This window comes from Pezoporus flaviventris, unplaced genomic scaffold (assembly GCF_033815535.1).
Source record: "Pezoporus flaviventris isolate CSIRO_AGI_PZ_B2104156 unplaced genomic scaffold, CSIRO_AGI_Pfla_v1 ptg000009l, whole genome shotgun sequence".
NCBI lineage: Eukaryota > Metazoa > Chordata > Aves > Psittaciformes > Psittacidae > Pezoporus > Pezoporus flaviventris.
In genome coordinates this window covers 5413747-5428642 of record NW_026892557.1, presented here as the reverse complement: position 1 = coordinate 5428642, position 14896 = coordinate 5413747, and the positions used below count along the sequence as shown (strand labels likewise).

General features: G+C 38.0%; 1 long non-coding RNA gene across 7 annotated transcripts in view; it reads right to left on the bottom strand.

The window, feature by feature from the left end:
• Positions 1-14896, bottom strand: part of LOC133267808 (uncharacterized) — a 120342-nt gene that overhangs the window by 82103 nt on the left and 23343 nt on the right. For all 7 annotated transcript variants that reach the window (XR_009742858.1, XR_009742860.1, XR_009742861.1 and 4 more), the window contains exon 7: positions 6225-6296. This is a non-coding gene — a long non-coding RNA (uncharacterized LOC133267808). The remainder of the gene's footprint in view (positions 1-6224; positions 6297-14896) is intronic.

The window sequence follows — 14896 nt, the reverse complement described above, 5'->3', positions numbered from 1 at the left end:
ATGCAATTGGGCCCTGTCATTTAAGACTGAAAACAGACAAGTGGAGGATACTGAGAGTCATAGGAAAGGTTTTGCAGTCCTTTCAGAAGAACTGCCCAGAAGTAAGCTCAACAGCTCACTGGAGAACAAGCTGCAGGGAGTCATTATGAACTGGCAGAAGGGATGGACAGGATGACCTAATAGGTTTATTCTATCTCTGGTTTCTGTGGTTGTGTAATTCCACGCTGATATGAGACCAGGGGAGTTGACAGTTACATCTGCAGTCCCTCCTGAAGTCAGTGACCCTGCCCATGGAGTACATCAAATATTTAAGTGAAAAACATCACATATGCATTAGGAACTGAGGGGGTGTATCCAATTTGGGTTAATACTTCTTAAACACTGTAAATGAGAATGAAGATGCAATGACAGGAAAGACTGGTCTTGGTTTAAAAGCACATTGAAGATGTGACCAGATGATATTAAGCAGAAAGATGCCTTGTTAAGTTTAGCACTGCTGCTAAACTTAATAGCAGCAAATATGACTTAATATTGCTAGAAAGCCACAAATAAAAGTTTTCAAGTCTTGTGTTTTCTTCAGCACATAAAAGAAAATGTCTCATCCGAAGCAGAATTCGTTTCCACCATTTCAGAGCTCTGCTCCTGCAGGTGTCCTTGGGCACCGTATTTTCTAAAGCATTTTTAAAATTAAAAATAGTAAAACTCTAATGGTGCTTTCTTGGCTATGGGAATCAGGACAGTTATGAAAGAGCCATAAAGCAGCCTTTCTCTTTTAGCTGCCAACAGCTCCAGAAACATGTTTGCTGGAACCCTGACCCCTTACATAGAAAACATTAAAATAACTGAAACTTGATACAATTAACTGGTATTAGATTCAAAGGTTGTGAGGCCAACTGGTTTTTATGATCTATTTCTTGGTACTTGCATACTAATGGAAATACTCCAAACTTCTGAAAAATATATTCCAGATAGGCTGACTGGTAACTCAGTTTGTAAAGCAACTGCTTCAGCAACTGCTTGTCCTGTCTGCAAGGAATGAAAACCAGACAGACATCAGATCTCTGCTGCTGCACGCCCAAGGAATGTTTTCTCTCTGCATCCAGCTTTCCCTCAGAATCTATTAACAATGGCAATATTTGAAGTGTTACGGATAAAGCTTTCATTGCGCTTCTCAAAATACTAGTATCACAGCTGTAACATTTCCCAAAGCTTCTCATTCCCTGGCTTAATATTAGAAGTAGTACATAAATCTCCTTCTAAAACAGACAGCCTTCAGCTACAGCCTTTTCTACACGATACACTCTTTCTGCATGACGGAGAAAGGGGATGTGGGCCAGAGTAATAACTGTGGCAGAAGAATGATGGCTCAAGTTTGTGAAGCTCTTAAATTTGTAATGCCTATGAATTCCTTCCACCTGTGTTAGAAAGGGAACTGCCATTGATAGCCACAGAATTAAAGCAGACAGAAGGTTGACTCGGGTCCCACTAGCCAAAGGACTAACAGAACTGTGTGATGGGTATTGCTGTGAATTTTCAGCATGGTGTATCAGATTGAGAAATATCCCTAGAAAATTTCACCCAGCTAGAACGTGAGTGCTGGTGAATCCTTCAGAACCATTAGATCTGTGCTGCTCCAGCCTCAGCAAGGCTTTTCTGATAGAGCTGCTAATTATCTCACCCTTTTTCTTCACCAAAGTCCACAGGGATCACACAAAGCTCCAGTTGCCTTAACTTGCTCCTACAATTCTGGACCATGCTCTGTGATACTAAATGACAGCCAGGCAACAGAGTTACTTCTGAATTAAAGGTGGTGTAATTGAGAAAAGATTGTGTATTTAGGGAATTACTTAAGATCATAAGTACTTACAGACTACAGATGTGGTAGCTACTTCCCTCACAGAAACATACCAACATGGCTGTCTTCATGCCCATGTACTTCACCATATAAATCATCACGTAAACCTTTGTGACCATGATCAAAACCCACTACAAACATGACCAGAGCAGGATCTTCACTTCTGCTTTTGGCCAATGATATGATTACTTCATACACTCGTAACAAACCGTGTACCTTACCTTACCATGGCAATCCCAGACAGAAAGCACTACCTTACAGAACAACACTAACCATTGTCAAATCATGCTTCAGGAACAATTTGTTTCCCGGTTTCCAACCACATAGTCATCATTGATCACTATGGAACATTATTTATTGCTTTTCTCTGTTACACATTTGTCACTTATTTTGATGCTCTTCAAAGAAGCAGAAAAGGAACAGAAGAGAAAGTGTGGTGGTTTCTATTGGGCAGTTTAACCAGTTGAGGAAGCATGTGCATTGACACCAGAATTCCTTATGCCTACCTCAATATTCGGTCAATATAGAATGTACAGATACTTTTTATCACTAAGTATCTGCCCAAAGCGTGCACACTGAAATTACCAATTCTCTTCAAAACCTTTGAAAAGTCTTCTGTAAGGAGTGTTTGTGGGCTAGGATGGGAACAGAGTTACACTGGAGTACACTGAAGAGCACTCTTCACATTAAGAGTCCAGTTTATGTTGGTAAAAACAGTGGAAGAAACAGTAAAACAGTAAAACACTGTAATACTGTAGCATTTAAAGACTCGAAGAATGAAGATCCCATTTTAAATAGCATAATCATCTACAGAAATACAGAATTCTGAGTGGACAACAAGCACAAAAAGGAAAACCAATGAGATGAAAGGTCATTTAAGTTGCCTCTAAAATACACTAGCTCCTTGGGGACTGCATAGTGGAGATTTCACCTATGTCTACACAAACAGAATTACTGACATGAGAAAGACTACTTAGAAAGCAGATGGCTTATATTACCGATTTAAAAAATAAATCTGGGAGGATTTAACAGATTTCATTGACATCAGGCTTTGGCTCAATACCTTCTAATAAACTACAAACGTGCCCTACAGTCCACACAGCAATTGTTGTCTGGAGAATTTGCATCAAACACACTAGACAATGCAATAAACTTTCTTTTAGAAGTATAAAAATGCAGCTAATAGATCTGTGACTTCTGGATCACCACAGCCCATGAGTGTTTTACAAGATCAGAATAAATGATTCTCTCACAGCTGGGGACTGTTGTTTGCCACCACTGGGGCATGTACAGGGAAAGAGGCTTTGGGCTCCATCCCACATTCTGCAATCCTATAAAATCACTATAAAATAGGAAGGACATTCATTTTTAAAGATCACAGACTATTTGCTGTATAACCTCCCAAGCCCCAACTTTGTATTCAATTATGGCAAACTAAAAGAAAGAGGAGGAATAAAAGCAATACTTAGTTTTACATTTTAAAATGTATATTGAAGCTAAAAGACACATTGACTGTTTGCATTATGCTGCTCTAAAGGACATTTGAAAGCTGGAGGTAGCTAGGTCTCCTACATAACTTCACGAGCAACATTGAGTTCTTTCTCCTGTTTCATACTGAGTCACCCCAGTGACTCCATGCTAAGGAGAGACTTGCTCTTTGTAAGTATTGGCCATCTCAAGAAAGTCAGCTGGAAATTCAGAAATTGAAATGTAAAACTTTCCCTTCACACAAGAGTAAGAGCTTGCAATTGCTTCTCACCAGGGACTCTTGGGACATTACCCTAAGCAAACCACCGAAGCTTTATGTTAAAACAAAATCCAAATCTTGGCACTGCAATTGTTAGTAATTTTCAGAAGACCACCAAGTGCACAGTGAACTGGCGAATCCTGGTGTGAAACTGTGGCCATAACTTTAAGGAATAGAAGGTCTGAGATTCTGCCAAATGCTACCGCTATCTGTAACTCCTAATACTATGCAAACAAAATGATTGCACTGTAAGAAAATGTGAAGGAAATAAAGTTCATCATCAATGAAGGCGCAAAGATGATGATGAAATCAGATGCATTCTGAAGGTAAAATAGTCAAGATATTACAAGTTATGGAATGCTGCAGGCATGCCTTGCAATGCCACATCTGCATCTCCAAAGCTGATTTCTACCTTAAGAGGCTCTTGAAGGAGAATGAGTTGGATTTAAGGAGCTTTATCTGCTTTTGCTTTGAATTTTTCTGTTTGCTTCAACAATGGACATTTAAGATAAGGCCTAGTGATTCAGTGATATGAACTGACAAGGGGAAGTGGCAAGAAAACAAATTTAGAATCACAGCAAGTATTAAAACAAAGTATGAAAAAAATACTACCTTTGCTTTATTTGTGGTGTATCACATTGACCAGACAACAGCCTTGTTAGGTAACTGCACACCATGTAGAGCACAGCTCTTAAACTCCCATATATTTGGTATATTCAGACAGATAAACAGAAGTGCAGATTGTTGTGTCTCCAGCGTTTTTTAACGATAACATTGTAATTTAACTTTTTAATCTGAATTACCTAATTACAGGGGTGCTGGGGTTTTGTTTGCACATGCGTATGTTCCTTCCTTTGTGGTTATCTTTAAGAGTGTAAAAGCTCCTATAACTGGTAAGCAGACAGATAAAAAGAAACTGGGATCCCTCAGATTAGACAGAAATGTTTTAAACCCTTAAAGAGGTGAAACTGAATGGAATTCATGAATGAATTACTACAGCTCTTTGAGTAATCAATTCCAATTGCTATTAATAATACCACTTTCCCTTCAAAGAATTACTTTCACCTTATAAAGTCAAAGCTTGTAACCTGCTCAATCTTTACTACAGCCTGCAACAATTAGTATTAGGCATAGAGGACCTACAAATTAGAAGCTCTGTGTCATTATCTCTTTTTCCAACAGACTCTTTCAATGATCATAAATAACTCTAAAATTATCATAAAAATTAATAGTACTACAGTTAAAGAAAATTATTATGTAAAGGTTTATGATTTTTGCAGCCATTAATAGACATAAGTTAATGAGCCATAGGCTTTCCAGAATATGATATCAGATATTTTTCCACCAACGAAACTTTCAGAGTTCCAAATCCTTCAGAGGTCACCAACTTCAAAAATAGAAAAGACAGTTACTGTTTAATACTAATGTGAGTAAAAATGAAACAGAAGTATTATAGCAAGTACCATGCATAGCAATTGGAACAGCCCAGTAAAACAAGATAAGGAAATCTACCTTGTCACCCACGTGGAATGGAGGAAGCAAAACCAGAATATTGAAGATGAATAAGATGCATTTTGAACACTCTCTACATATTTTAAATTCACAACTACCTAGAGTCGTAGCTTTAAGCTAGAAGGGAAAGTTAGGATCAGGGCTTATAGACACCAAGTCATAGGGAAATTCATCATACCTCTATGAAACAGGTTCCAGAAAAGGTTGCTGTCAAGAATGTGCATTTTGACAACCACAAATAAAGCTGATTTCCCATTCCATTACTCTTAGGCTGCATGTATAGGATGCTTCAAGCGCTCATCAACAAAAATGTCGAGGAAGCATGACTCCTGCAGTAACCCCAGCCTTTGGCTTTGTCAGTCGTGCTTTAAAGAAACACAAACACCTGAGGTTTTGAAAAGACGAAGAGAACTCCCCACAGCACAGGAAACAAGTATGCATCAGCCATCTTAAGGGAATAAAAGTCTGGGGGTTTTAATCTTTTCCCTCCAGTCTGGAGATGATCATATTTCCTCTTGAACGGAAGTGGCCAATTTTGTGACTTAAACAAACAGGTGCAAACTCCCCAGGATAATTCACTGACGTTATCTGACATGAACTTTTGAGCTGGACCCAGTGGACAGCACATTGCACTGCTTCTCATACTGTGGCCTTAAGAACAAGCATTTATTCACACTTTCTCATGCTATTGCCACTTATTTTCAAAGTAAAATTTAATGAAAGCTTCCTTCCACATGCAGCTTTGCTTTTTGGTGTTGCAACAGCAGAAGACTGAAGGCTCCCACAATCTTATTTATAATCACGGACAAGATAAATATACTGGCTTTAGAGAATATCAGAAATAACAGAATCCTAATTAAAAGTAGCACCCAAAATTGTCAGATATATCACATACTGGACACAACCAAGACACTAAAGATAAATGCCTTGAAAGAAAAAGTTCCAGGAAAATTTTACTGGATTTCTTTACTACTCCTAGAAGTAATCCAACAGTTGACATAGTCTTCATGATCAATACATTCAGTCCTGAAGTTATGCTATAAACCAGCTTCTACAGCTCTTTAGTTAACAAATATGATAATACAGGCAAGGGAAAAAAAAGATCTTTACCTTGTAATGCCTTAGAATTCCTTGAGGTGCTGATCCTTTTGTAGCTTGCATTCTTTGGTTGTCATGCGAGATCTAAAGATCAGAATAAACTTATTGTTACAACTAACAATGATGGTTATTTATATGTTGATGAGAACTTGTTATTAGTTCATAAGACAGATCAAGACTCTTCCTCTTGTAACACATTCTGTACTGGTCACTTTAATGGGATCTACTCAGCCACTTTCAAAACAATATAAAAGCTTCAGATCCTCTAAACTGATTTTCAAAAGCATTGAGAATCCTGAAGTCACATTGTCTTCTTTGCCAAAATAAGGCAAATATTACTGATTGCTGCAGCAATTTAAAAAGATTAAGTTTATCTGTGAGATAAAAAAGCTATAATTTGAAAATTATAAACAAGGAAGTGTTTAACTAAGTGCCAGTCATGTAATACTGTAGACTACAAAGCCACTGATACTAAATAGTGGACATCTTATGTACATTTTGTAGCATACATGTTAATATTTTAGGGTATGAAACTCCTTGCACATAAGAAAGTTTAAAGCATGTTGATAAAAAAATATAATTTGAATAGTCATCCTTGTATTAAGTAAAAATAAACCCTTCTCATTAGTGAATGAACAATGAAAACGAGAAAGGTTAGCTCTTCTACCCAGTAATCCCTTATTTCCTACTTGAAAATCATTAAGACATACATAACTTAAAGCACACAACAACATGATTATTAGGAAGGTATTTAATTGTGTGCTTATGTCCTATCAAAAAGAGCTTGATAAGTGACACTACATTGTAGGATGCTGGATTTAAAGGAGATTAAGTGCTTAACTTATTTTAGCAGCATTTCAACATCAGCACTGAAAAACGCTTGGCAATTAAAAGATCTTGAGAAAGCCTCAAGACTATTCTATAACACACAATATAATATAGCAATGGCATGTAGGAAAAAAAAAAAAAAATCAATTTGAGATCCACTCCTGAAGGCAGATGATAAGAATCATCCACAAGGAAACAGATAACAGCTGATATGACCTCCTTACCTTGTCAGAATTACAATTACAAAAAATCAGATACTGCAACTTAATCATAGTTACACGTTCCAATTTCACATGTACATTTTAATGGTAAAACACTAAAGATAAAAATGGCTTCACCACTTTAAAAGGGAAAAAAGAACCAAGCCCAACCCCCCGCCCCAAAACCCCACATGTCCCAAGAGTCAAGTTAAAGATTCAGAAGTCAGGGCTAGGAGGGAAGAGGAAGATAAATAATTTAGCACTCAGCACAACTAAAGGCTGTCACTCTGCCAACTCTAAGAGAAATGAAAAGGTTTACACGGATCCTGAGAGTTTTTACAAAACCTCCAGGGAGTTGAAAAAATAAATCCAGAACAAGAGTTCTGAAGTATGCCACATAAATAGCTTCTAAAGACACTGATCACTGTGAGAATAACGGCAGAGAAAGATTCCTTTAGTTCAAAATCAGACTGTTCTCTGGCATTATGTTTGCTCTCCTGTATCATCACCAGCTGCATCAGCAGGAGGGCTGCCTGTCTTTTTACAGAGGCATCACCTTCTCAGAAGCCAGGGAAGATGTTTACGGGAGACCCAAGACATATTGGTATCATTTTAAATGCTATGGCTAAGCCTGTGCTTGGCATTAAATTTACAGGCACTGCACACATTTTCATGCGTAAAGACCAATTCTGATCGCTTGGAGTTGAGTAATTTCTGTGCTTTGTGGTGTCAATATTCATGGCTGATCATAAGACAATTAAGCAAATAAAAATCCCTGTAAGCCTTGGCCACTCTTTGCAGGAGGGAGGAGTGCAGGCAGGAAGAAAGGGGAAGCTTCACATTATTTCCTTTTACCTTAAAATTAATTTTTTGCTCTTATTGTTTGAATTGCAATAAGAATCTGTAACAGGGCCTTTCAATCCCATAAAAGCAAGAGTTAAACTGCAATACCTGCAACTATAAAAAAATTAATTCCATATCATCATCACGTTTTACTTCAAACTAAGATGTAACCTTGTACTTCATTGCTCAGACAATGTTAACTGTAGGAGAATCACAGAAAGGAACTAAGTTCATTTAAGACATAAAGCAATTTTGAATTGAATTGATTACAGTGATCAGTCTATCACTTTAATGCCATCTCTGCTGGCATTTATTAAAAAGACATACATGTGACAACCCATTGATCCTTAACACTGCAGCTGAGATAAAAAGTCTATTTGCAAAGGAAAATTACTTCTTTAATTAGAAATGGAGTATCATTCTCCCTTTCCTTTGTTAGAACTTCAGCAGCCACAGATCAAATACATCATGGGAGGGGCTGCAGAATCTGCCATCTAGTTTCATTTAAAAGTCTTCACAGTTAATCATTCAAAGTTGTACGAATAAGCACTTGAGGTGGGGAAGGAAACGGGTCTATCCCCCATACGAAGGCACTCCAACGTGCTGCTGCTTAGGAGAGGCTTCAGAAGGGAGAGCTTCTTATTACTAATTAGAAAGGATTCGGTCTTAGGCAGAAGCTCTTCCCTGTGAAGGTGCTGAGGCGCTGGCAGAGGGTGCCCAGAGAAGCTGTGGCTGCCCCATCCCTAGCAGTGTTCAAGTCCAGGTTGGACACAGGGGCTTGGAGCAAGCTGCTCTAGTGGAAGGGGTCCCTGCTCATGGTCCCTTCCAACCCAAACCAGGCTGGGATTCTATGATTCTTGGTGGATGCTGCCATAAGACTGATGTTCAGGGGACAGGGTCACTACTGCTTGTTTTATCTTACACTGTACTTGAAAAGCATGGCATTCAACAGATATGGGCTTAATTTCCTTAAATTTTCAGGGTGAAAATCACAAACTATGCAGGTAAATCTACACATTCCTGTGTCTTTTTATAGCATGTGGAACTAATTCTGGATAATTAACTCTTACTCTATTTTCCCCATCAGTTAAAATATGAACAATTCAATGCAGTGCTGATTTCTTAGCTGAATACAAAGTCTATTTAACAACTGTCCAGACTGAATGATTCATTACAACAAAGGAATCAGGATCTTGAATTATTTAGATTCTTTTGTGCAGTATATAACCCTTAGGATTTACTTAAATTGCTGCCTACAAATGAACTACCAGTAACTCATCATCTAGCCATGAAAATAACTCAATTGAACTGTGGGTAGATATTTAATTGCCTTCACAATGTTTGTGCAGTATTTGTCTATAAAGCTTTAGATAATATTGCCTTTATTCATCTGAGTAAACTATCAATTCCCTTACAACAATAGACAAAACCCTGCATTCCTGTTTTAACTTTCCCCAGGGTACAAATTAAAACTTTCAGGTGGCACATCTTTACTTTATTTGACTATAAACTCTCTTTATGGCAATGCAAGTTGTCACAGATGATGGCTACTGGAATACTTAAGTGTTTATCTCCAGCCATTACACAGGGAACTGGAGCTGTGCACAAATTCCCTCTACAAACTCTGAAAACTGAACTCTCAGACATCCAGAAATGTACAATTCATTGGCTGTGATGATTCTTCACAGCAAAGAATGTTCATCTTTAACCAGACTCTACTGGTGTAACACTCAGCTGTTACCAAGCAGTAAAAGCAATTTCAGTGTGACTATGGCTATTTCACACGTGATACAAATACTGCCCAAGTTTCGTAGTTCTGTTTGAAATAGCTCCGGATAACAAATGTAAAATAACAATTTAACTGTTGCAGGGTGAGGAAAGGAATGAGCACATGTGGAATTAAGGGTTTAATCTCTAAAACTGGGCTGGAAGATCTGAGTTGGGATACTAGAATCCTGATTCTTTAGCTGAAACAGAGAATCTGGGCTCCCCAGCTTAGGCTGAGGTTAAGGAGAAGTCCTAGTCCTGGTATGTGTTAATGCTTAAGTGGTACTGTGACACAGAGCTATGCATTCACAAACAAAAAAAAAAAAGCCTGAATTAGCAGCTTCCATGTAAAGATATCACTTTATGTCTAGAATGTGATGAAATGATGCCCAAATACTTCACAAGTATGAAAAAGTTTCTATTTGGGATAGTGGAATGATTTGAGTGATTTTTATATTACCACTTTACAAATGTAAATGTAGAGGAGCCTGGGACCACACAATATAACAACAGAAACCAGGAGTCTCAGATTGCAGAACTGCTGCTCTAAATACAGGATACACTTGCTGTACTGAAGGAATGACTTACATGAAAAAAATAATGGCTAGAATATCATATCTGCTCCAACTCCAGAACCTAGTGTAGGATGATGCTAATATCAGCTAATAATATCAGGATCAAAGATGAGTGGAATAAAACTTCCAATTTTAGCTGCTCTTTATCTGCAGGTGTGAATGTATAATGAATTCTCGCCACTGGCTCCCTATTATAAATCCAATGATTTTGTACTCTACAACAGCAATTTCTACAATTTTCTTTTGGCACAACCTGCTTGGAATACATGACAAAACAGCAGGGTGCCAAAACGGTTTTCTAAATGATCTACTTTGCAAGACAGCTTCCAAGTGCGACCCTGATGAATCTTATTACTCTCAGAACAGAACAAACACGAAAGAAAGAGCCCCCATATCATTTACTTACGTATTTCTTTGGGTTTTTTACATGCTACTTTACATCCATGCCAAAGTATTCATTCCAACACAGAAAGCATTTTAAACCCAGGTTAAATAAAAAACCATTAGTGGGTAGGATAGAATTGCACTATGCCTATTTTTGAATCGTGCTGTCTCAGGCAAGTGTAATGAATCATTTGATGTCATCTCAATTACCATGTTGCTCTAATCAAGGGAATTGCTCTTCCCATCCACTCCTTGTATGGAACTCTCTAAATTAGATGGCAGAGTTTTTCCCATGGACAAACCCATCCTCTGGCAAACTACAAGGGTCAGGATTTAGCAAGTTTAAGCTACAGAACAAGGCTGGGTGACTCTATACTTCAACTGATTATCAGATCATTTTAATGGTACAGAGGGGTATTTCACTGCAATTTATAGTGATGGTTGAGTGTTTAATCAGGAAAAAGTATTTATGGGCAAAAACTACACCAGAAACGGAAGGGAATCATTACACATCTTCAAAAATAAAGCTCTGAATTAAGGTAGATTCCAGTTGCAAAACAAACTTCCAAAAGCTTTTTTTCTTTTTTTCATCTCGGCATGACTTGCCTTGCTGCAAACACCGAGACATGGCCAATGAGGATTACTAGAATGCATTAAGAAAGGTTGCTGAGGTATAGGTATGCAAGGAAAAGCGAGCATAAAGAGAGTTAACTGTGGTTTGTACCCCCCTTTCTCAGTCAAGGAACCCTTCCATATGCTGTGTTCTATTTATTATTTCTGCATTGCATCAGGAGGGAAATATTCACACTGAGCCACAGGGATTAAAGACTGAAGCTCTAGAGCAGTCAGAACACATCCATCATATCCAGCTGCTTTCAATTCCAACACCTCACACCTGCTTTTATTTATTATTCCTGGGCTAGACAAGACTAGGCTCATTTTTCAATCTTTAAAAGCTTTCTGAAGAAAGACAAATCAATCTATTCCCTTCCCTTTTGCCTCTGCAAGAGCCCACCAAGACAACATTGAAACCAACTGCTCACATGGTGAGGACCTTACCTAGTGGAAGCCACTTAAGCACTGGGGCTGGACCTCTCCCTCATTCCTGCATGGGGACACCATGGCCAAATGGAACGACAGCAGTTGGATGTTAGCAGACTCTCAACCCCATTTACTCCCATAGATTTTATTGCCTTGTTTGTAATTTACATTGGAAAAGAACTCAAGAGGTTTGGGTGACAGTGAATTAAACTAATTCATGTAGTACTTTATGCAGTAGGATCTCCACTTCTGTTCTCCTCCTGTCCTATAAATGAGGATACGACTTTGATCTACAGCCAATGAGTCATTTCAAATATTGCTGAGCTAACATGGATGATGATCACTCAACTCCTCTTACTAGTTTTAGGAAGTCATTTCATAGGTGTATACACCTCATTTTTGAGCCTACCAAGCAGGTAGAAAATCTTCCCGCATGAAACGCAAAGTATTATTATTTGTAATAAAATACATTAGGAGATGCTGAATAACTTTCTTTAACAGGCAAATCTGCCCCACTAATCTTCAAAAAATAAAGGCTAATCCATAACAGGAACAACCAAAGACTTCAGAACAAAACCAACTCATTAAAATTTGGCTAGCTTGTAATAAAACGTACCTACAGTTGCCACAATAGTGACATGCTGTAAATGCTATCCAGCTTCTGGAGGAGCAATGTACACTTCCTAGAGAGACATCAAGGCAATTGCCCATGATACAATGTTAAAAAAATAGATTCTACGGTTTGCAGTAGCATCAAGTCTCTATTCAAGTGTAAAAAAATTAATTGACTCCATCTGTATTGGCCTAATGACTGATTAAATGACTAATCACGGAAGTCTTAATTAAAATCATTTTTCTGTACAGAAGAGGATGGAGGGAGGAAGGCAATCATTAATGTGTTATAATGTATGTCAGATTCCATTTGTGCCATTTACTAACAGCCATCAAATGAGTAATTATGCACAAGGTCATTCTGTAAACTTTCTGCATCCATCAGGCTGATTGGATTAGGCTTGGTGCTTGGCTAGGTTCTGCCTGTGGCTGCTTTTTCCCCAATCACAAACCAGGTAATTAATATTGCTCAGAATAAATAATAAAGGAAGCTGACATTTCCTCTTCCATCTTCACCCCAGCCAACCAGTCAAAGACTGATACGCAGCATTCCTACGTTGCTGGGTAAAGTCCCACACCTCCTCTGTTAAACCAAGCTCCATGGACTGACAGGATCTCACAGTGCAATTCTGTGACATGCAAGGAATTTTTCCTGCATGAATCAAGTCAAGGGGGCAATTAAAAGAATCCTTTCCAAGTAAAGCAAGATGTCAGTATAAAATGTATTTTAAGTTTTATTTGCCACCTGACACATAGTGACCTCTGCTATGGAAAGACAACAAGCTGCCTCTACCTAACAGCTGAGACTATTTAAAACAATGTATTAAAATGAGTAATGGAATAAAAAAACTTCTTGAGATGAGATAAACCAAGTTCCACTTGCATTTAACTCATATGTACCCCCAAACTTTTGATGAAATGTTGTACATAAAATGTTCAAGTCCAAGGTATAAATTGTAACACAGAAAACATTGTTTGATCATGGCTGTCCTGAAATTTCCAGGAAATCTTTTCTGCAGCCACAGTCACGAGCCGCAACAACTCCACACATCCCAGATGACAATCATCTATAAACCCGTGTTTTTATACCACTAGAATTCAGTATGCCTTAAGAGAGAACAAAAGAAGTTGATGTAGCCCTGTCACTATTATAAGCTTCTGTCCAACTCTGTAAACGTTCAAAATCTTGAATTCAGCTGTGCAGTACTGATTAAAGTTAGTTACGGAATTGAGTGCCAAGGAAGTTCCAGCTCCTGTAAAATAACCAACGTTTTTCAGTTACCATTGCCTTTTTCCTACACAGAAGTATTCTGACCAGCAATCCTGATTAAAGATATCTCTGCAGTGACACTGAAAATGGACATCCTCCTGTGAAGGTACAGTGTGTTGCTTTAAAGCATATCCAACTCATTAAAAACAGTGCTCAAAATACAGATGGAGAAGCTAAAGGGACACAAAAAGATTAAGAGAATCTTAAGTCATGACTATGTAACATCCAGTTACACTTTTGGCATGATTAAATACTCTCATGTCTAAACCCTTTAAAGTCAAGCAAGACACAGAAAAATATATGTAAACCTACATCAGGCAGCTTCATCCAGATTTCAAGTAAATTCCAATTTCAATTAGTTTGAGTTAATTATAACACAAACGTGACCCTCCCTACCACATAACTGAAGAAAACAAAAATATGTGACAACAAATCTCTGCTTGCAGTAACTGTCAGTGTCACATAGGAAAGCAGCTCATTTTACTAATAAAGGAAATGGGATTGACTGATGGATTTAAAATTAAATTCAGCTATTCTATAAATGTAACTGAGTTTTAAGGTGGCTCTCAGCATTGAGGCTCAAATGTGCCACTCTCTGGGCTTCCAGAGAATCAATGAATCTCAGTTTCATCTTCGCTTGAAGACACAAACAACCACAAAATCCATCACCACCAAACCAGCACACTTAAAAAACAAACAACATACACAGGCACAGTAAATCTTTCAAAACCTAAGGATATTTTTATGGAATAATTCAACGACCCACACTTTTCTGCTAATGCAAATGAAAACTTGCACAAGTACCTAAATTACAGGGTGGTGTGCCACTCTTCATCTGCACAGAAATGTAGGAGTTCCTGTTTCAATCATTCCTATTGTTTGAAATACACCAGATGATAATGGAGTGGCTGCCACTGTAGGCAGTGACTGACTTCTAGGTGCAGGTAATTAATGACTCTGTGTGTGACTTACTGTAGGTTTGGAGGAATTACTAGACTGAGGTTAAGATCAATGCACTAGTCAGCTTCAAGTACAAGAAGTGACCCATCTGAAACCTCAGCACTTTTCTTTACATACATTGATAATACAGGCTATTCCTGCTCTTTGATTGTATAAATTACTGAAGACAAAGTCAAGCATTTCAAGTGCCTCTCAACTACCTGA